This window comes from Xenopus tropicalis, chromosome 6 (assembly GCF_000004195.4).
Source record: "Xenopus tropicalis strain Nigerian chromosome 6, UCB_Xtro_10.0, whole genome shotgun sequence".
Classification (NCBI taxonomy): Eukaryota; Metazoa; Chordata; class Amphibia; order Anura; family Pipidae; genus Xenopus; species Xenopus tropicalis.
Window position 1 is genome coordinate 112,844,090 of NC_030682.2, and position 22,093 is coordinate 112,866,182.

Here is a 22,093-nt window from a genome sequence, read left to right on the forward strand (position 1 = left end):
TGATACTGCAAGTCTGCTCATTTACAAATATGTAATTTCGTCTGTGAGCCGACAGGGTCATACAATGATCTGTCAATACAGTTTTCTGACCTTGTAGTCACTTGTTCAGCATATTGAATAAAACTGGGCTAAGCAATTTTTTTTGCCTATTGTTTTAGATAAGAAGGATGTATGTTTTTTGTTATTTCTTGAGCTAAACAGAAATACTAAAACTGCTTTCAGATTTAAGCTTATTAGTTTGTGGGAGTAATTGCTGGAAAAGTAGCATGTAGTCAATTAGATTACCAGTGCACAGATAAACCACCAGCATAACTGACTTCTACTTTATTGTAAGCTAAAATAGACACAAAAAAAGATGGAATGGGAGGGGGTTGTTTATACAGAGCATGTCGGAAGTAGTTGGTGTAAAAACAAACTTTTTAATGAAAAGAATATACAATCTGTTTGCATTTTTGAAAAATGGATTTCAATGCAGGATTCTGCTGGAGGAGCTCTATTAACTGATGCATTTTGAAAAAGCATTTAGTATGCTATAGAATGACTTATTCTTTTTCAATTGGTCTTTATTTTTTATAGTTTCTGAATTATTTGCCTTCCTCTTCTGCCTTTTCCAGCTCTCAAATAGAAGTCACTGACCCCAGCAGCCAAGAGAAACTATTGCTCCATGAGGCCACAATTTTATTGTTATGGCCACTTTACTTATCTTTCCACTTTGGCTCCCTGGTCTTCATATTTCAGTCTTTCATTCAAAATCTCAGATCAGAAATGATCAGTATCAGAAAGTGTGCATTTATTGGGAGCAGCTATAATACAATGTATGACGTTCATGAGGAACACTAGGAGAGGTATTATATAACTCTCTTCAAATTAGCTGTAACATGTTGAGTCAGCCTGGCTATACAGTGCCATTTTAAGTAGGTCACACTAAGCTTTGCCCATCAGCAAAGGAAAACTACAGTTTAAACACAGATTGGCATCAAATCTTGGGAGCTTTGTGGTCATTGTGTTTGTATTAATACAGTTTTCCTTTTGCTTGTCTCTGTTTCTTTGCCAGATTTGAGTTTAAATCTATTTTTAGGCCCGCCTATGATATCCCCTGAGATCAATAGGATGGTGCATACTCTCTGGCATAATTACAGAAGTGATTCTAGTATCCCTTGTGAATTCCACTATATATCATTTGGATTTACTCTATTCAAGGTTTAATTTAGTCTTTTTCTCTTCTGCTCATTGCAGATGCTGACCTCAATTTGGTCAAATATGTTGCTCTATACAATTTAATACGCCCCAATGGTGCAACTTTGTCACTTCCCAAATGTGCCTGACCCATTACTCTGGGCAAGACACAAATATACAAACATATTGGCCAACTGTACTATAACCAAGGATTTAGATTTGTTGCTGTCCTGGCATCAGAAACATGCAATACAGATATCTTTAGCTTGGACACACTGCTGCCAGTCAGTTTTTTACTACCCCAGAGGTCTTCCTCTTTGAAGTTGAAGGGGCTTTAAAGGCACCAAACAAAAAAGTACTAATGTCTCATATTTATTCACAATATACAAAGAGGCAATTCCTTTGCAAGCTGCCATAATAAACTGCCTATATACTTACTACTATTAGATGCTGATGAGTGGGATGACCCCACCCATTTCTACCTACCCTCTGTAACTGGTAGCAATGATGTTCTTATATAATGCCACATTATGCATAGCATCTCACACAAATGTGTCTCAATTATATGGGTCTTAGTCCAGATCATTTATGTTTTACGTGAAAAAAAATCTCAAATCCAATGTATCATGACAGATCCAGAGCTTTGTGCAAAGCACAATGATGCAAGGTGCAAAGTAGCAATGTGCTAACATCTTCCATAGGCAAAGTACAAGCTTTCCTGAACTTCATTACCCTTAACGTTCCCTGGCCCTTACCCTACATGCCACCCACCACCTGCCCCCTCTGAATGCCACGCCGCTGAATGCATGCCGGCAGCAACACAGTTAGAGACTGGCCAAGTCTATATTCTAATCTTGTACCATAAAGAGTAGCCCACAGTTAAAGTGCAATAAACATGGTGCTTCTGGCATATTTGTTGCACGGTACCCATCTTGTAGTAACTTTGTATTTGCACCGAATGAAGGTTAATAATATGTCTGATACTGTAACAGCAGTAAAATGAATGAGAATATTTCATTAGTCTAGTACTGCACTGTATAAAATGCATTTGCATACTGTACAAAGAGAGCATCTGTGTTTCATCTCTGCTGTTATTTGGCAATGAAACTCCTGTGCCAGCAGCCTTAGCTTTTCTAGAACTACTATTACCCTCAGGACACTTTAAATACTCTGAAACTTGTCTTTAACACTGGACACATTTGTACCAGCTCTTATCTAGAGCCTTTTTCAAGACATTTATAAATTACACAAAGCTAAGATTTGAATGATTTGAATGTATCATGTATATGACTAGCAATCGGTGCATTCTGGCTGCTGTAAGATGCCATAGACAGTCACTATTTAGGGCTGGGGGGATCTTTGGGCCTCCGTGTACTTGAAATGCCAGGGCCTATTTTGAATCCCATGTCAAGCCTGTACATGTTACATGTTTGCACAGGGTATGTAACCACAGGGGAACCAAACTCTGCGACAATTCTAGGGCCCAGGAGTGTAGAGAACAAATTGGATCATAACATTATTTCAGTACATGTTGCAAACAGGACATCTTTACAAACTTTTTGTGGGGCCCTAAACTACCAGTAGATATTGGTGCGGGACCCTTTTGCTTCAGGTTCATATCTTGAAAGAAACAGCAGAATTGCCATTCATTAAACTTTCCACGGCTTTACTAATAGGCTTACAGAGTACATTTGGAAAGCAGATTTTCCCTGCAAAGATGGTACAGTGTAACTTATTGCAGTGTGAAATCTTATTCAGAACTGGATCAGCTACAATGTCTGACATGAGTAGGAACCAGGCAGCGGGTAAGTTCTCATGCCTTCTCCTGTGGTGCCCATAATGACATGGGTGTAACTGGTGGAGCTGGGTGCAGTTGTTATTATATATGACACAACACAGGGTTTTCTCTGGGAAATAAAAATAGCAGCATATGAATGGAGTCACCTCCAAGTTCCACTGCTGTTACTGCAGTGTAAAAAAGATGAACGCTGAACAATTTACTTGATAGGATGTTAAAGACAGCCAGTGCTTGTAATGTCTGATATTCAAAGCAAATAATACACTAATTAAACAAACCAAAACAGCGCTGGTCCCATTGTGTTTTCAAAAAGAGCATGCAAATGAGGAGGCAGCGTCAGGCAGGTGGTTGCTAGGCAACGCTGAGGAGTAGAAGGCAGAACAGGCAGTTGTGGGAGCTGACCTGGTCCTTCACGTCTGGAAGATAAAAACAGCAAAACAAGGAGGATGCATAAAAATCTGTGATATTCTTTGAATACATTTACTTGCTTACAAGGAACCGTGCTTGTAATAAATGAGAAAACATCCACCAGACAGTAAGGAAAGTGCCAGTTTCTCAAACCGTGCTTTTATTTTTCTGGTGTCATTTTGTTTAGATTTAGTATTTAATTAATTAACTTTTTAAGTTAACTTTAAGCTACTGGGCCTCTAAGTGAAATCAATTTATGGCCCCCTAAATTTTTGGGATTGACATTAGTATACATTATACTGAAACTGCTGCCCTGCTTGGCCCCCTAGACCTCCTGGGCCCCACACCAACAGCAGTCATAGGCAGGGTAGGACTGGGATGCTCTGGGACTGAACACCCCCGGGGCCCCCACCATGGCCCCAGCTACAGCAGGGCCCCTGCCGCCTGGCCGACCCCCTTCGCCTCCCTAAGTGTGCATACATTATACTTATCTTCAGCATGATCAGGGGAGGGAGATCAACAGCGGGGGAGCAACAGCAAGGATAGGGTCTGGGTCAGTGGGGCCCACCAGGTTATTTCCCCGTGCCCTGCCAGCCCAGTCCAGCCCTGCTTTCTCTGAAGTTACACCCCTTGGCCTTCAGCTTCTTACTCAGCCAATGTTTGTGATTTCCCTGATCTTACAAACTAGATGCAGTCAGGGGTATAGAAATACTAATGTCCCCAACAGCATGGCTAAACTGTTTTCAGGATAAAAGCCAGAGGTTCAGCGATGGGCCAAGTAAGCCGGGCACCCTAGGCAACGTGGCCCACGACTAATGTCCCTGAAATGCCTTCCCGCCAGGAAGAATGTGAATCAGCGGTGGGAAGGCATAGTTGTTGCTTCGGTTTTCTGAAGTCACCCAAAGTTTCATCAAGAAGCAACTTCGGAAAACCGAAGCAACATGTATGCCATCCCACCAGCAATAACCATTCTTATCGGTGGGATGGCATTGCAGGGAGATTAGTCGCCCGCAGCAACAAAGATTTGTTGGGCGACTAATCTCCCCATCTGTCACCGACCCTTAAAGGAGAAGGAAAGGCTAGTAAAGAGTTAATCTCAGGCATACCTTCAGTTATCTCAATAGTGCCCTTAAGTCTCCCCATATTTCACCTGTTCAGAAGATCTGAAGCCAAACAGGAAGAAAAAATGCTGAGCTGTGTAATGAAAGTTCCCATAATGCCTCACCCCTGCACAGACATGCAGACCAAGTAAACATGCTCAGTTAGTTAGAGTATCAGTCGGCTTCCTGCTGATTGGCTCAGATCCACATTGCTAAGGGGGGGAAGTGAGTTCTTAGCATTCTTGAGGGAGGGTGGAGCAGAAGACAGCAGAGAACAGAAAGCTGCGTGTCTCTGGCACAGGAATTGCAGACACAACTAATCTTTTTACAGAGAAGTCAGTGCAGCGTTTCTGTGAGTGCTTATGGCTGTATCAGACCTTTTTGATAAAGCTTACTTAGTTTTTACCTTTCTTTCTCCTTTAACCATGGGCAACAAATCTCCATGGCCATCACCCTAAAGGATGTATATCTCTCTCATTTAAAATATATGTTTTTGTTTTGCAGGTACAAGATAAACAGATATAACCTTTACACGTAATTTAAAAATGTAACTCAATGCTATTAATGGTCCTTTAGGGCAGTGGCACAAGGGAAGATTAGTCGCCCACGATAAATCTTCACTACTGCAACAAATCTACCCAATATGCCATCCCACCAGCAAGCATGTAAATTGCCAGTGGGATGGTATACGCGTCACTTCGATTTCCCAAAGTCGCCCTAAGTATCCTTGCGAGGCATATGCCATCCCACCGGCGATGCTTTTTAAAATCTACTGCAAATGCTTCTTAAATATAATAAAATAAAAATACTGCCCCTGAAATAATCAAGTTACTGACTCTTTACATGCAGCTTTAGAATATTCAGTTATTTTGAGAAAGAGCTGTAATACATTGTCTAGGCAAAGGGGGACAGTAGTAATGCAGGGGTAGGACCAAAAAATGGGTGGACCGGTGTCTTGCAGAAAATTGCTCAGATATCTATTGGACAGGTTTGTCAAGGACAGACAGCATCATTACTTTGATGCAGTCCTCATCTGGCTGCTTGGGTTTCATTTGCCCTTTGGCCTCAGCAGATTGTTATCCTCCCATGGCTTCTTGCTCTATTGCTATGCATGTTAGTGCACAGATTCCCTTCAGGACCTGAAGTTTCTCCCTAAAGGTGCCCATACATGGGCAAATAAAAACTACCAACGGACAGAGTTGGCAGCTTATTGGCTGTGTATGGGACCCTCGGATAGGCCTGCCCAGCCAACATCTGAGGTGAGTGGAAAAGCTTGCCTCAGGCAGCAGCAGCACACTAGTTACCAGGGGCAGCGAAAAGCAAGGACCCCAAGAACACCCTTGGTATTGATAGGGCATGATTATGGAATAACTGTAATAGTCCAACTGGAAGCAGAAAGTATATGGTTTGTCTGGTTTGCTCCAAAAATTAAAGTTACATCTTACTAGAAATATAAGTCTCCAGCTGATTCAAGTTCAGGCCAAGGAACAATGGTGGCATTGTCACAATTAGGGGCTTGTCAGTGTCATTCAGACAGAAGCCAGTGCTTTCCCTCCCCCATGAAAGGTGCTTTGAGCCTGGTTATTTGACTCTTGAAGCCGCTTTGTTTGCTTCTCTACTCCTCCCCCCCTAATTTTTTCTTCCTGAAGCTCCACATTCTTTCCGTTTATATTGTTTATTAGTTCTTTGATTAGCCTATTCATACTTGTTTTATTATAGTCCCTTCATTTATTTCAGTTTTATTTTTTCCTTGATTCTTACATCTCTTCCAAGCAACAAACACACTCTTGCTCTATTTTTCTGTCTATGTTTTCAACAGTTTTTGAGAATGAGTAACCGCAGAATTACACCAGTTCTTTAAAATGTTCCCCAGTATGGAATGGCACTACCCACACATGATATTCTGGTAGTTAACTGTTATTATGTTTACTAATTCAAAACTGTTTACTAATTTAATAGTCAAGAGCCATGAATATCCTTTAAATTATGTCATTGTGACTCATCAGTTATAATTACTTTCTGTTGTATAATATGAGTATATTAAAAGTAACCTTGGAGTTCCCTGATCTGGAAAAAGGACATACCCTTGTGGCCTCAATCTGTTATACGGTTATGAAATATCTTTATTTTTTGCAATAGAGGGTACATTGTTCTATGTACAGTATATATGTTGTAATAAGCCTTGCAACTTTTCTATCCCTCCCCCCCAAAACCTAAAATTTATAGTGGTTATATAGGGCTTAAATCACTGACACCAACAACCAGCAGCCTAATTGTCAGGCTTTATATTCAATGTTATATTTTTATACCCAAATTTAGTGGGGGATGCCAGTCTTTGGGACACCCACCTATGACAGTAATTTTACCCTTTGACACCAGGTCAACAATCCTGTGCTGGAGTATGTTCTGTAGAGTAATTGTTACCCTGAGACACTGGGCTCCCACTACTGATCAGGGGTACATTCTGCAGAGTAATTGTTACCCTGGGACACCAGGCTCAAACTACTGATCAGGGGTACATTCTAAAGATTGTTACCCTGGGGCACCAGGCTCACACTACTGATCTGGGGTACATTCTGCAGAGTAATTGTTACCCTGGGACCCTGGGCTCAAGCTACTGATTTGGGGTACATTCTGCAGAGTAATTATTACCCTTGGACACCAAGCTCACACTACTGATCTGGGGTACATTCTGCAGAGTAATTGTTACCCTGGGACACCAGGCTCACACTACTAATCTAAGGTACATTCTGCAGAGTAATTGTTACCCTGGGCTCAAGCTACTGATTTGGGGTACATTCTGCAGAGTAATTGTTACCCTGGGACACCAGGCTCACACTACTGATCTGGGGTACATTCTGCAGAGTAATTGTTACCCTGGGACCCTGGGCTCAAACTACTGATTTGGGGTACATTCTGCAGAGTAATTGTTACCCTGGGACACCAGGCTCACACTACTAATCTGGGGTACATTCTGCAGAGTAATTGTTACCCTGGGACCCTGGGCTCAAACTACTGATCTGGGGTACATTCTGCAGAGTAATTGTTACCCTGGGACACCAGGCTCACGCTACTAATCTGGGGTACATTCTGCAGAGTAATTGTTACCCTGGGACACCAGGCTCACACTACTGATCTGGGGTACATTCTACAGAGTTATTGTTACCCTGGGTTCAAACTACTGATCTGGGGTACATTCTGCAGAGTTATTGTTACCCTGGGACCCTGGGTTCAAACTACTGATCTGGGGTACATTCATAGTTACATAGTTACATAGGGTTGAAAAAAGACCAGTGTCCATCAAGTTCAACCCATCCAAGTAAACCCAGCACCCACAACCCACACCTACCAATCTATACACTCTCATACATAAACTATAAATACAACCACTAGTACTGCAGAGTTATTGTTACCCTGGGACACCAGGCTCACACTACTAATCTGGGGTACATTCTGCAGAGTTATTGTTACCCTGGGACACCAGGCTCACACTACTGATCTGGGGTACATTCTGCAGAGTTATTGTTACCCTGGGACACCAGGCTCACACTACTGATCTGGGGTACATTCTGCAGAGTTATTGTTACCCTGGGACACCAGGCTCATACTACTGATCTGGGGTACATTCTGCAGAGTTATTGTTACCCTGGGACACCAGGCTCATACTACTGATCTGGGGTACATTCTGCAGAGTTATTGTTACCCTGGGACACCAGGCTCATACTACTGATCTGGGGTACATTCTGCAGAGTTATTGTTACCCTGGGACACCAGGCTCACACTACTGATCTGGGGTACATTCTGCAGAGTTATTGTTACCCTGGGACACCAGGCTCATACTACTGATCTGGGGTACATTCTGCAGAGTTATTGTTACCCTGGGACACCAGGCTCACACTACTGATCTGGGGTACATTCTGCAGAGTTATTGTTACCCTGGGACACCAGGCTCACACTACTGACCTGGGGTACATTCTGCAGAGTTATTGTTACCCTGGGACACCAGGCTCACACTACTGATCTGGGGTACATTCTGCAGAGTTATTGTTACCCTGGGACACCAGGCTCACACTACTGATCCGGGGTACATTCTGCAGAGTTATTGTTACCCTGGGACACCAGGCTCACATACTGATCTGGGGTACATTCTGCAGAGTTATTGTTACCCTGGGACACCAGGCTCATACTACTGATCTGGGGTACATTCTGCAGAGTTATTGTTACCCTGGGGCACCAGGCTCACACTACTGATTTTAATGGTAGAACTAGACACTTCATCCAGGTTGTCCAGGCTGTACTGTTCCCAGAACTACCCACCTGCCGTTCTCCAAGCGTCCTGACTGGGATCCAAAATAGGCCCTCAAGTACAAAGACACCACAAAATAGTGACTGTCTTATGGCATCTTACAGTAGTCCTTCTGGCATTTGCCAGATTTCACAGATTCCTAGCCTGGTCACCAACTAGCTGCCAGCCTCCCCCCACCACCAGGCCCCACATAGAGGTGAGCAGCCACACAACCTGCCCCAGCCCTGCTTTATGCCTCAGGGGCATTTTCTTAGTGCAGACACCACTATACTCATTTAGTGCCACAGACCCCAGGTTACTGAATGGGACCCCGGTTTATTTGGCTTTAATTCTCCTTTAATATCAGTTTCTCTGGGCAGTAAACTGGCCTGGTGCATAGAACTATCTATACTAACTAATGTACGCTTCCCTGGGATTTCCTTAGAGTGCAAGCTCCACTGGCCAGAGACTCTCAATGAAAGTGCTACAGACTATTACAACCCAATATAAATAAAGCATAAACAATGTTATGGGCTATTTTTAAAACACTTCATTTTTGTTCGCCTCTAAAGAAACCCTAAGACGTTTATATACGTTTTATTAGAAGCTACTGATGAAATCTCACCCGCATACACTACTTTTATTCTCTCATCCTTCCCAGCCCGCCTCTCTCCTGCATTTACCCATAACATATCTAGCAGAATAATGTCACTCTAACGCAGCACACCCCATTGTCCTCAGCGCCCCGGGCAGCTTCCCCACATCGCTAACCCCTCTCTCCAAACATTTTTTGCTACTTAAATCCACGCCCACAAACCTCGCACAGACCACGCCTTCCCTAGCGGCATATCCCGGGCCTCTGCATTTTTTTCTCCAAAGTGGGTGTGATTTCGTGGGGTCATGTGACGTGGCCGGCGGAGACGGGTGTGTGGCAAGAAAGTGGGAGAGACTAGGGGCTGGAACAACAAAGCTGGAGAGGTGCCGGCGTGTAGGAGCTGTCATTGAGTTGGTGTCAGGGGAGAAGCTGCCGCTGGGCAGAGCTGTCACAGTGAGTTAGCAGCGTCTGTGTGGGTGTCGCCAGGTTTCAGGGTGAGTCGCAGTCTGGGGGCCGCACTTGCAGCAGGTGAGTAAAGTGCATTGTAAGCAGCGAGTAAGCCGTGTGCCAGCCCGCACCAGCTGCCATTCCCTTACGGTGTCTCGGTGCCACTCCTTACTGGGCGCCTCACTAGTATGTTTGCATGAAGTGGAACTTGTAGTTATTATGGGAGACATTACAAGAAAGCAGCTGAGTTTCTTTTTAGACTATTGCTTTGCGTTTTGTCAATTTCATGTAGAATGGGCTGGTACCGGGCAGCAAACAGAACTGTTCAGCACCATGGGTAGAACTTTATTGGGCCCTGTCATTCTTGGCTCTGACTAGATGAAATAGTAGCGTTATGCACATGATACTGAGCCAAGGGACTGCCTTGCTGTTCCTTATGGGTGTCCATTGTGTGATTAGTTACAGCTTGTCTCCTGCCCAGGGGCCGGCAGCCTGCAGCCCTCCAGCTGTTAGTAAAGCAGTGCTAAAGCTGCACCACTGGCATGGCAGTGTCAGTCTTGCTAATGATCAGATATATATATGTTACTTATAAATACTGACCTATACAGGGCATGGGAGGGAAAGTGGGCAAGGCTTATTGGAGCTTACAATCTAAAAGTGATGGATAGTATTCTGTTGCTGCCCTTTATTTAATGCAGGCTTGGTTCAGCTCATCAGGCGTGTGTGCCCACTCCTTCCCCAGTGTATTTGCCACTCACGCAGGCTCCTTCGACTCCAGGATGTTCATGTGTGAGTACACAAGGGGATCCGTCCTGCTATCTGGTGGGACAGCGGAGACACGGTACGTGGGCAGATCTGGCACTGCCTCCCTGTGCACATGACCAGGAAGTGTCACAGCTGCACCACTGGCTTTTGTCAACCTGTTTGCTGCTATATTGAATGTCCCTAGGATATTCCCCATAATTAATGGCTATTGCATATCCCTTGCTAAAATGCAAGTGATATTTCCTTCTTAGGGATTACAAATCCCATATAAGATCTCATTTCTGTCCTATAAATCTCATGAAAATAATTCCCTGTCATGCTGTAAATTCTTAATAGAGGGAGGCAGCTGGTTAACCTCCTGGCTTTCCCCCATTAGTGATTCCCATACCCCACAAGCACAGTTCCTATTTTGTTGTTAGATAATTAGGGTTATTGAAGTGCTCTTTGGGCCTCCCCCCCCCCTGAGATTGTTGTATCTATTCCCCAGCTGCCAGTTTTCCTGCACTGCAAATGGATGCGCTGAATCAATGATTAGGCACATTTAGGGATTGATTTTGAGCAGAGTGGGGGAAGGCATTTGCTACAGAATGAGACATGCTTTTTTATTATATGCAACATATATCTGGTGCTGAGAAGCATTACTGTGCTACTGACGGCATGTTTGTAGGGGTTATTTTGTAAAACAGGAAGTTGTGTTTCCATTTCCCATGTGAAATGAGTAGTAAAAGTAAAAAGGAGGCTTGTGCAAGGGGTGTGAAAATAAAGCTCACCGCTCTTTCCCTGAGGGAAATTTTACAGCTCTCTATTCACTTGTAAAATATTTTTATTGGCATATTTATCAAGGGGTAAAAGAGTTCAACCCTATGGTTTTTTAACCATTTGATAAATATGCCCCTTTATATCTTTGGCAGAACTTGACTACAACACGGGCAAATGGCACGTTATTTATAAACTGTAAATAAGAATTTGTAAATGTAAATTATCTATTTGCCTGTACTACTGTGACGTGAACCTTTTTTGTTCAGTTTAGGTCTTACATTACATTACTGTATAAAGCCGTAAAGCATTCAGCATTTACATCCTCCTTTAGGTTAATAAATGATGAAGAATGCAGCCATGTTTTGAGGGCAGCCGTTGTAGAGCTGAGGTGCAGTTTTCAGAATTTTGAAAAACAGATATAGGGCAAAGCTACAAATCTTTGCTGCCACATCAGCACCCTGGGACCTGAAGGGGGGGGCAATGAGAACAAATACATTTATTATAGAATGAAGTAAAATAAATAGTACCTTTATGGGTCCAATACACACTCTACTTGCAAAGGAAGACTGTTCATAAAGGAGGTGGGCATTTGCCATTAGCTTCAGACAGCTATGTGGTAAATCTGCACTTGAGGCCTATAACCTGGCAGGAGATGCCAATTAGGAAAACGCTTCAATCTGAAGAGCTTTTATATCATTAACGTACAGCTGCCACTTGAGTCCCTACAGTTTCAATAGGGGATCTCACAATCTCCAGCACCCATGTTACCCCAATGCCATTTATATCTACTCAGGATCTTGACTACTCACTAGAAAGCCTAATGTGTCCTTGTAAGAAAAGATAAAAAAGGCAAAAATATACACTTTTCAAAATGTTTTTGTCAAAACATGCTACTCTTAAAATGAACCAAGACACATATCAAGGGCCCTGACTTTTCAAATTGTGGATTCGCTTTCTCATCTCATGTCATTCATTTTTATGCCTTGTTGGTGTACAAATGGGCAACCACTGCACACACTGGGATCCGTCCTACTGGCCACTTTGGACATTATGAAAATTGGTAGATTTTGCATTCTAAAACAGGAATCACTAAAGTGATCATGTTTTATTATATAACCTTGTCTGAACAACAGTCATTAGCACAAGTGCATTGGCCAGAATGATTGAGCTTCTAAATGACAGTACCTGGACTCACACTGCAGCATATTTTGTTAAGGTATTGAGGACAAGCATTTCCCTCCTTACTCCCAACAGAACAATTTATTGAAAAGTCATAATGAACTATATATTATCCAGTTCTTGGGGTTGATACGATTGATTACTTATTCATTAAACCCCAATAAAAATAAATAACCTGGTTTTAAAGAAAATTTGTTGGATCATTATTGATTCTATAGAACAGTTATCTCCAACCAGTGGCTCAGGGCCAACATGTTGCTCACCAACCCCTTGGATGTTGCTCCCAGTGCCCCCAAACCAGGTAGTTATTTTTTAATGCCTAACTTGGTGGCAAGTTTTGGTTGAATAAAAACAAGATTTCCTACCACATAAACCCTCCTGTAAGCTGATAGTGTGCATAGAGGCTGTCTAATAGCCAATAGCCCTTATTTGGCACCTCTGTGAACTTTTATGATGCTTGTTTTGTTCCCCAAGTGTTTTTACATTTGACTGTGGCTCATGAGTAAGAAAGGCTGGGATCCCTGCTATAAGGACAAGATCTTTGAATTCCATAATAGAAGTTAGCCTGAATAGAAGAAGGCTGGGGACCCCTGCTATAGAATGTAAGTGGTAGTAGTTTCAGGGCTATACTTCCATAGAAAGAATAAGAACTGTGGCGTTGTTACATAGATCTTCAACTCAGACTCCTCAGTTTGTGGTACCTCCGACTCCAGTTACCCAAAGTTGCTATTGTCTGACTCTGGAAAGAATGTTCTCATATCTTAGAGAAACAGTAACAGCAAAATATCAAAGTGTATCAAAATAATTATATTATGTACTATTGTCCGGCACTTTTAAAAGATATGTGTTTGCTTCAGGGCCGCGCCAGGACAAATCTCAGTTGTCACGGGCAACTAATCTCCTTGCAATGCCATCCCACTGGCATACGTTGCGCCACAATTTGCCGAAGTCGCCAAAGTTTCCTCTCAAGGCAACTTCGGTGACTTAATCAAATCGTGCCGCCGCATATGCCATCCCACCTGCTAGAATGTAAATCGCCGGTGGGATGGCATACGCGGCGCCGCAATTTGGCATTGTGGGGAGGTTAGTCGCCCGCGACAACGAAGATTTGTCGCACGGCGACTAATCTCCCCGTGTGTCACTGATCTCAAAAAGCTTACTGTAGTTTATATAAACAAAGCTGCTGTGTATTCATGGGGGCAGCTATTTAAATTGAAAAAAGTAGAAAAGACACAGGTTACATAGCTGTGCAGCTGTGTTGCTAGCCATTGTATTCTAGCCTGTGCCTTTTTTCCAACTTAAATGGCAGCCCCAGTGGCTACAAAGCAACTTTGTTTATACAAACTATAGAAGTCTTTCTAAAGCAAACAAAAAAAACTTTTACCAGTGAGGGGCAACAGTTCATTATATTTTAAATACTTTTTTCATTTTTGGTGTTACTGTTCCTTTACGAAACAGCAGCGCATTATATGCATTATATATTTATTGAAACAATGTAGCAGAAGTCAGCTGATTAATAGACCTGTGAAGAAGCATGCTAGGCATTGTGCAAACTGGAGTTTGGCATCTGATACACGGTTTTGAGGACCAGAGCAGAAATGGACAGGTACTGCTTTCAATTGAAATCATTGAAAAAAAGTAATTATTGTATATTGGAAAGTTGCTTAATATTATATTTTCTTTTAACTTACCCATGCTGACTAATGCGTGTGTTCAGACATCAACAGCTCCAAACATACATTATTGTAGGCCTGAAATGAAAAAACAGTTATTTTTATTAGGACTATTTCTGTACCATAAACACGTTTAGGTCCCTATGTTGCCTGGGATGGGCACTGGGTTCAACAGCCATTTTTTATCTATACACTCACATATATAAACTACATATACCAATATATTAAGTAGCTAACTTATAACTAAACTAAATAATTAACTAAACTAAACAACTAATTAATACTAACTAGCTGTAGATCTTCAGATAACAATAGCCTTTGATATTATTCTTGTTCAAGAATTCTTCCAAGCCATTCTTATTGGACATTGATAGAATCCCAACGTCATCCAGCAGAGTACTCCACAACCTCACTGCTCTGACTGTGAAGAAACACCTAAGCTGCTTCAAATGAAAGTTCCATTTCTCAGGTCTAAGGCTAATGCCACACGTTGTGTATGGCGTATATTTTCAGCAGGCCGAAAAACGCTTGCCAAAAACACAAGCCATACGCTCCTACATGTACCTGCATACGAATAAATGCAAGACTTTGCATTTTCCTGCGTTTTTATGCAGATATCGGCTACTTGTGCCTGCACCCAAGCGTATTCAATTCATTTGGGTGCAGGCACAGGTAGGAGTGTATGGCATGTGTTCTCACCACGCGTTTTTCAGCTTGCCGAAATTATGCGCCATACACAGTACTTGATTCCAACCAAGATATAATTAATCCTTATTGGAGCCAAAACAATCCTATTGGGCTTAATTACTGTTTATATATTTTTGTAGCAGGCTGAAGATAGGAGATCCATATTATGGAAAGACCCCTTATGCGGAAAAACCCAGGTCCCAAGCATTCTGGATAACGTGTCCCATACCTGTACAATCATCCATTTATAAATATATATTTTTATATAATTAGGAAAATAGGATGAAGGCAGTGGTTGTGCAGGAATCTGTTTCTGTGTAAAAAAACAAGAATGCCATGACGGGGAAGATTCACTATGGTGTTACTAGCATATTATTTTTATAAATCTGATAATTCTTTGTCATTTGATGTTTCCCTGGGAAACCTTCAGTACCACAAGGTTTTACGTACAGTAAATTTAGCAGAATCTATGTGTGCTTCCTGCAGAAGTGGAAACAGATTAATTCTTTGTGATAGAATTGTGTCTGCTTGTTATGCTTTAGTAGATACTGGCCACACATACAGTGACACTTCTAGTTTGTTATATCTGCTCTATACTATAAGATCTAGAGGTGTGCAGTGTTGCTCTCTTTGCTATTTTAGAAAAAGAACTGAATTATTGCTACAGTTCTACATATGTCATAATGCACAGTAGTATGTGGCTGATACTACTGGGTGCTTTACTATGCGGCAGCAGTGTGGATCTGTTAGTTTTGTCTGTGTTTGGTTGCATGTGCCTAACTGGTGTGGCCTGTGTATTCTATTGTGGTGGAGCCTGGTAACTGGGCCAGCTGCAGGAAGCTTTTCATACTCCTTCCCTTGACATTGAGGGAATGTACAACGTAGAGCCAACTAAGTTTCATGTCAGTAGTATAATTAAAGGGCAAACAGTGCATGTTTAAGCTATTAGTCAAGCAATAAGTCCTTTGTGGGCCTAAGTAAATGAGGTATTTTACATAACTGACATATTTGTAATTTGGCAAACCTGAATGCTAATTGCAGTCTAGGCTGACTTACAGCACTGCAATATTAAAACAAAGCAGTCAGTGCTGCATACCAGTATTAGAGGAATTTCTTGATATGGTTTATGAACTTTTAATAACTTCAGTCATTTTGGAGTTGGATGTTTGAACCTCAAGCTGTGTTTTTTAAATGTGCAAATAAAGGTTGATCATATTAATACCAACTGTTGCTGCTTTTTATGCTGACCCGGAGTGCACTGCCAATGTGTGAAGTTTTGTGACGAGATTTGTTCCCTGGCTACGAACTCGGGGCGGGAGCACCCTGGTCAATAGGACCATTTGGTAAGCATAATGCTTTCTTTTTTGGAAGTGGGTTCTCCCTGGCCGTGAGTTTTTTCACCTGAGTGCAGGGTCCGGGGCAGGTTGCACCTGGACCAGAGGATATGAGCGGTGAGCAGTTTTTATGTGGGGGAACCTGTATTGCTTTTTCCAGACAGGCACCTGTATTTTTAAACTAATTTCTACGTTTAAACTAGCCCTTAAACTGTGTGCTGTGGATGTATAATTTTTTCGTGTGGACGTTGAAGTGCTTTAGGTGTTGCTGAACTGCAGTCCACAGAATCCACTGCTAGCCCAGTGCAGCCACAGCCCAATGGTCTTGGCCTGGCTCTTATTGGGTAAAAGGTATAAAGCTTTATTTACAGCCTCCTTTCCTTCTTGGTTTCCTAGGGCAGCACTTGAGGAGCATTTGTAGCTCTTTTAAAGAAACATTTACATGTGATTCAAAGTGTGGCTCTTAGGTTCAATATATATTCCAATATATTTTCTTAATTTGCTAGTTGTGAAATGTATTATTTTTAATGGAATTTTGTATTCCAGTCATGTGAGAGTTGAAAAAAAGTTATTTATCCAATGAAAACCATCCTTTTGCAGAGTGTGGTTTATTTTGTGCATTAACACATTTCCAGCAACTATGTAGAAACCCATTTCAAAAGCTTGTAGCTTGCAGGTCACTGCTGTGTTACCTTGTTTCCTCCTTGTCACGTTGCCTAATATGAGTGCCACTCTAATGGGGCTGGCACGGTATCCTGTTTTACACTGTACAGCTATATATATATATAGCTCAGGATAAAATGTGACCTCTGTGACTAAATTTAGCAGTGATGGTACCTTTAGCCAATATGCAAATATAACTCTGTACTTACACAATACTTTTAAAAGTTAGCCACCATTTTCTGTCATGCTGAGGAATCACGTGGCCTGGAAATTTTACATTTTACAATTGGAATTTTATTTCACACGTTTATTTTTATAGATTCTCTCCAAAACAGAAGAGAAAAAAGTATCTAGTGGTAGACAATATAGTAAAGAAAGTTATCACAATTTGATAACACATTTAGTATCCTTGGTTCTTTATTGACCCACTGGTGGAACCTTTTGCAGTAGTGTTTTTGGAAAACATAAGTGTGCACATGGAGATTGAGTAATATTTGACTGTTGCTTTCTACGAAACAGCCAAGCCTGGATCAGGTTAGCTGGGAAGCAACAATGAACAGCAAATTTGGTAGATATTAATATTGTGAGAATGTTCACAGATATTTTCTGCAATATTTGGTTTGATGGTCAACATTTATATCATGCTAAGAAAGATTTTTACCCCAAAAGATTAACAAAACTGATAGCTCCCCCAGTTGCGTACTTTGTTCCTTACAATTGCGGCCAGAACACCCCCCCCCTGAGCTCATGCGCACACGCACATCACATCCCTTTATTTCTATTTGAAGCACAAGTAATACAGAGAGCAGATCTGGGCCACAAGGGCCCACCAGGTTTTTTGCCGGTGTCCCTTGTCAATCTTGGCCCAGTCCAACCCTTATCGTATTCACTTACCTCAGACCCCGGGCTGGTGCTCCTATTAGCAGAAAACTGCACTGGCTTGGGCTTCTTTTCAGTGAACATCACAGAGTGACCCTCTTCCTGCTTTTTTCTTCAAGCGGGTGTGCATGTGCATTAGGGTGAAAAGCCGAACTTCAACAAAGAACTCTACTGCTCAATGCATCAGCCATGGGGTAACACAGAAAGAAGAAGCAGGAGAAAGAGAAAATTTTAAATCACTGGGATGCCAAATGTTAGGTATCCCACAGTGATTATTATCACTCACCTGTGCCAGTGCTCATATCAAAAGAAAACTGCACTGACCAGAATACTTTTCAGTGAGCACCACAGATCTATCCTTTACCTGCTTTTTGCTTCTTTGCGCCAGGTGCACATGCACAGTAGAGTAACAAAAAGTTAAGGAAAAGGCCATCTTAGCTTGTTCTAGGGGTGAAACAAAAGGTAAACAGACCCTGCGACTACTGGGGCCATGAAACAAACAGTTTCCAAATATAGTTTGGGGGGCCATAAAATGGTTTTGCTGTGGCTCTCAACAGGGCAGATTGCCTAGACAGTGTCACACCCCTAACGCCATGCTTACCTTCTGCACTAGGGGCAAGTAGGGGCCTCCTAGCTATTGCAGAGAGTGCCCTCTGCTCTAGAAGAGATGAAATTCTGCTATAAATTTACTAGAGGAGTTTAAAGGAGAAAGAAAGGTAAAAACTAAGTAAGCTTTATCAGAAAGGTCTATGTAAATACAGCCATAAGCACTCACAGAAATGCTGCACTGACTTCACTTTGAAAAGATTTCTTGTGTCTGTAATTCATGTGCCAGAGACAGGCAGGTCTCTGCTGTCTCCTCTCTCCTGCTCCCCCCTCCCTCAAGAATGCTAAGAACTCACCCCCCCCCCTTAGGAATGTGGATCTGAGCCAATCAGCAGGAAGCTGACTCTTAGGGGCTGATTTACTAAGACACGAATTCGAATCCGAATTGGAAAAATTCCGATTGGAAAACGAACATTTTGCGACTTTTTCGTATTTTTGCAATTTTTTTCGGCGCCTTTACGACTTTTCGGAAATTGTCGCGACTTTTTCGTTACCAATACGATTTTCGCGAAAAAATGCGAGTTTTTCGTAGCCATTACGATTCGCTCGTATCTTGTCGCGACTTTTTCGTATTGAGTGCTCATAAGCGGCAGGCGAAACTTTCAGACTTAGCATGATTTTGGAAGCCTCCCATAGGACTCAATGGCACCCTGCAGCTCCAACCTGGCCCAAGGAAAGTCTCCCATAGGACTCAATGGCACCCTGCAGCTCCAACCTGGCCCAAGGAAAGTCACCATACTGAAGCTTGAATGAATCCGAACGCTACGAAAAAATCGCCAGATTTTGCGCATTCGGCCCGTTCGTGGGTAAGTAAATGTGCCCCATAGTCTTACTAACTGGGCATGTACACTTGGTCTGGGTGTTTGTGCAGGAGTGAGGCATTATGGGAACTTTCTTTACACAGCTCAGCATTTTTTCTTCCTGTTTGGTTTCTGATCATCTGAACAGGAGAAATATGGGGAGACTTAAGGGCACTATTGAGACAACTGAAGGTATGCCTGCAGCTTGAGATTAACTCTTTATTAACCTTTCCTTCTCCTTTAACACACAACTTTTACAAAATACAGAATTACTAAAAGTTTATAACTACATGGGAGCAACTACCAATAGTCTTTCTTGACTTCAAATGGCAGAACTTGATCTTCAGCACTACGATATGACTGCTAATTCCTTGCACATACTATAATCATTATGATACATAAGAGCTCTAAATATTGTCAAAATGATATCCCTAGAATTCATTCCCAGTGATGAATTCTAACAGGAAAACATTCAGTGGTGTGTGATGGCGCACTTGCACTCCACTGCTGCAAACTGGTGCTGATCGGATGCTGGGGGGATGTTCAAAAATTCTAACTTTCGTGTGCAGTTTCCATTTTCCTTTAAACAGCGCACAGTCTTTGTATTTTGGGATGAGCTGAAGAATACATTGTAAGATTAGCATCAATGTGCTATTGTAGTGTCACAGTAATGTTATTGTCAAGGGGAGGAAGTCTCAGCTCTTTGTTTCCAGCAATTCCTCTGCTAAACACCCAGTGTAGGATCTGTCCTAGAAATTGGGCTATTTCAGGGTCAATCTCCTTGATGGAAACATTTCTTCTAAGTTAGCTGGAAATACAAGGTAAGATGCTATTGCTCTTGCTTGCTATATGGACACCTCTAGGCGGTGTGGCCAGTTAAACTTTCCTTGTGTTAACTGCTAATTTTTTTTCGCTTGGATTGGTGCACTCTCTCTGACCTGCTTTATTTATATATGTAATTAAATTTCATTTTGATTCTTGAGATGTTATGTAAAAAAAATAAGGTCATAGCTGTGCAAGAGAGAACCTATACCTATTTCACATACAGCAGTCAACACGGGCATGCATAGGAGAAGTGGGAGCTACTCATATTATAAGAAACAGTAAACTACCAGTGAATTAGCGTTTGGATGCTACATGTACAAGAGTAATGCACATTATACTGTATGTGCAGAGAACAGTTAAGAGTTAACACCTCTTTAAAATGTCATTTTACAATTGAAACATTTGCTGAGTCCCGTATTCCACAAGAAATGCCTACCTCCAAGATAGAGATTTTGGAGGATATACAGCTATAAAACACAAGAGCCATGACTATCCTATAAATTATATTCTTATAAACTATGCTTAGTGATGTCATCAGTTATAATCAGGACTTAATGATGTCATTTATGTCACATGACTCACTTAAACTTGTGTATTATATTATAATAAATTATCAGGATATTAGAATAAAATATCAGGATATTAGAAGTTTCATGACTTGGTCTTTATATTTTACAATAAGGGAGTATAAAATTGATAAAACAAAATACAAAGCCTTAAACATAAAAGTTCAACAAAACATATTTTTTACTTTAAATGAAAAACCCCAGCTAAAAGAGTTGCTTCTTACTGAAATGCAAGGTCAGACAAGCTTGCCAGAGTACCAGATCTGCCGGTGTGCCCCACCCCTATTGAGTGCCAGCCATGGATAATTCCCACCAGCACTTTTTGTTGCCACCATATGCCCCATTGCAGCCTTTTTTGCACTTTGCACACTGCATGGGGCATTGTAAATGAGCACTTACATTCTGACCGGTGGTGTTGTCCTCTGTCTGCCTGACACTATTCCTGATAATAAGAAAAAAAATTTGCTATCTGGGCCTCCTGGTCCTAAAAATTACTGGACCTCTTATAGCAGTCCTTCCTTTACACCCTGATGGCAGCCCTGTGTAAAAAATGGTTTCAAGCAGAAGTATTTAGATGTATGCAGTAAATGGACATCTTTTTATTCATAAGGGAGGGAAACCTGCTGTTTTTATAAAAGTAGATCAAATTACCTTTTATTTCTATTAACCATGGGATTATTTAAATTTCCTATCTAAAACTAATTTCCTGAAATTGTCCAGTAGGTGGCAACCTCTTGACTATTATTATATTGTACAGTATTGCATGAATGCAACGTAATGTAGTGTCTGCACTTTATTAGGATCAAGAATTCCAAGCTTCCTGTTTTTGTGGCAGCAGCAGGACATGAGTTCGGCTAATGCCCCATGGGGAGATAAGTCGCCCAAGATAAATCTCCCTGAAAAGCCTTTCCACAGTCAAAAAGTGAATCGCCGGTGGAAAGGTCTATGCATCATTTCTTTTTTCAGAACTTGTGTGAAGTTTCCTCCTGCAGTCAACTTTGCCCAACTTTGGAAAGATGAAGTGATGCTCAGGCCTTTTCACTGGGGAATCCCTTTATTGACAGTGACTTTACACATACAATACACTGTAACGTTTTTATTTAAGCATCAAGAATGTAGTGGTTTAAAGAAAATTATTGTACATTTGAAAGGCCAAAAACACCCATAAAACACAAAATGGAGAGATTTAAAATTAAGTGTTGGAACTTGAAATGTTTCATGAATGTTTTAAGAAAAATGGGCCTAAAGTATTGTGTAAAATGTCAGAAAACGTAACAAATTCCAGGAAATAGCACTGGTAAAATACAAGAAAAAACATAGAATGCAGGAATGTCAAATTGGGGTTTTACTGTGAAATATTTGATCACCATTTATTAAATGCCTCCAGCTATCCCTTAACTCTTAGCGTAAGCATAAAGTTGTCTTTCACATATACAGAGGAGATTTCAAGTATAATTAAAGGAACAGTAACACTAAAAAATGAAAGAGCTTTAAACTAATAAAAATATAATGCACTATTGCCCTGCACTGGTAAAACTGGTGTGTTTG

At 41.5% G+C, this 22,093-nt stretch overlaps 1 protein-coding gene across 2 annotated transcripts in view; it reads left to right on the top strand.

The window, feature by feature from the left end:
• The first annotated feature begins 9,660 nt into the window (after window positions 1-9,660).
• Window positions 9,661-22,093, top strand: part of mapre2 (microtubule associated protein RP/EB family member 2) — a 74,900-nt gene continuing 62,467 nt past the window's right edge. The window contains exon 1 of one of the 2 annotated variants that reach the window (XM_012964294.2): window positions 9,661-9,890. The gene's annotated coding sequence lies outside the window, so the exon portion shown is untranslated. The remainder of the gene's footprint in view (window positions 9,891-22,093) is intronic. The other variant, XM_012964295.3, reaches the window with a different exon arrangement.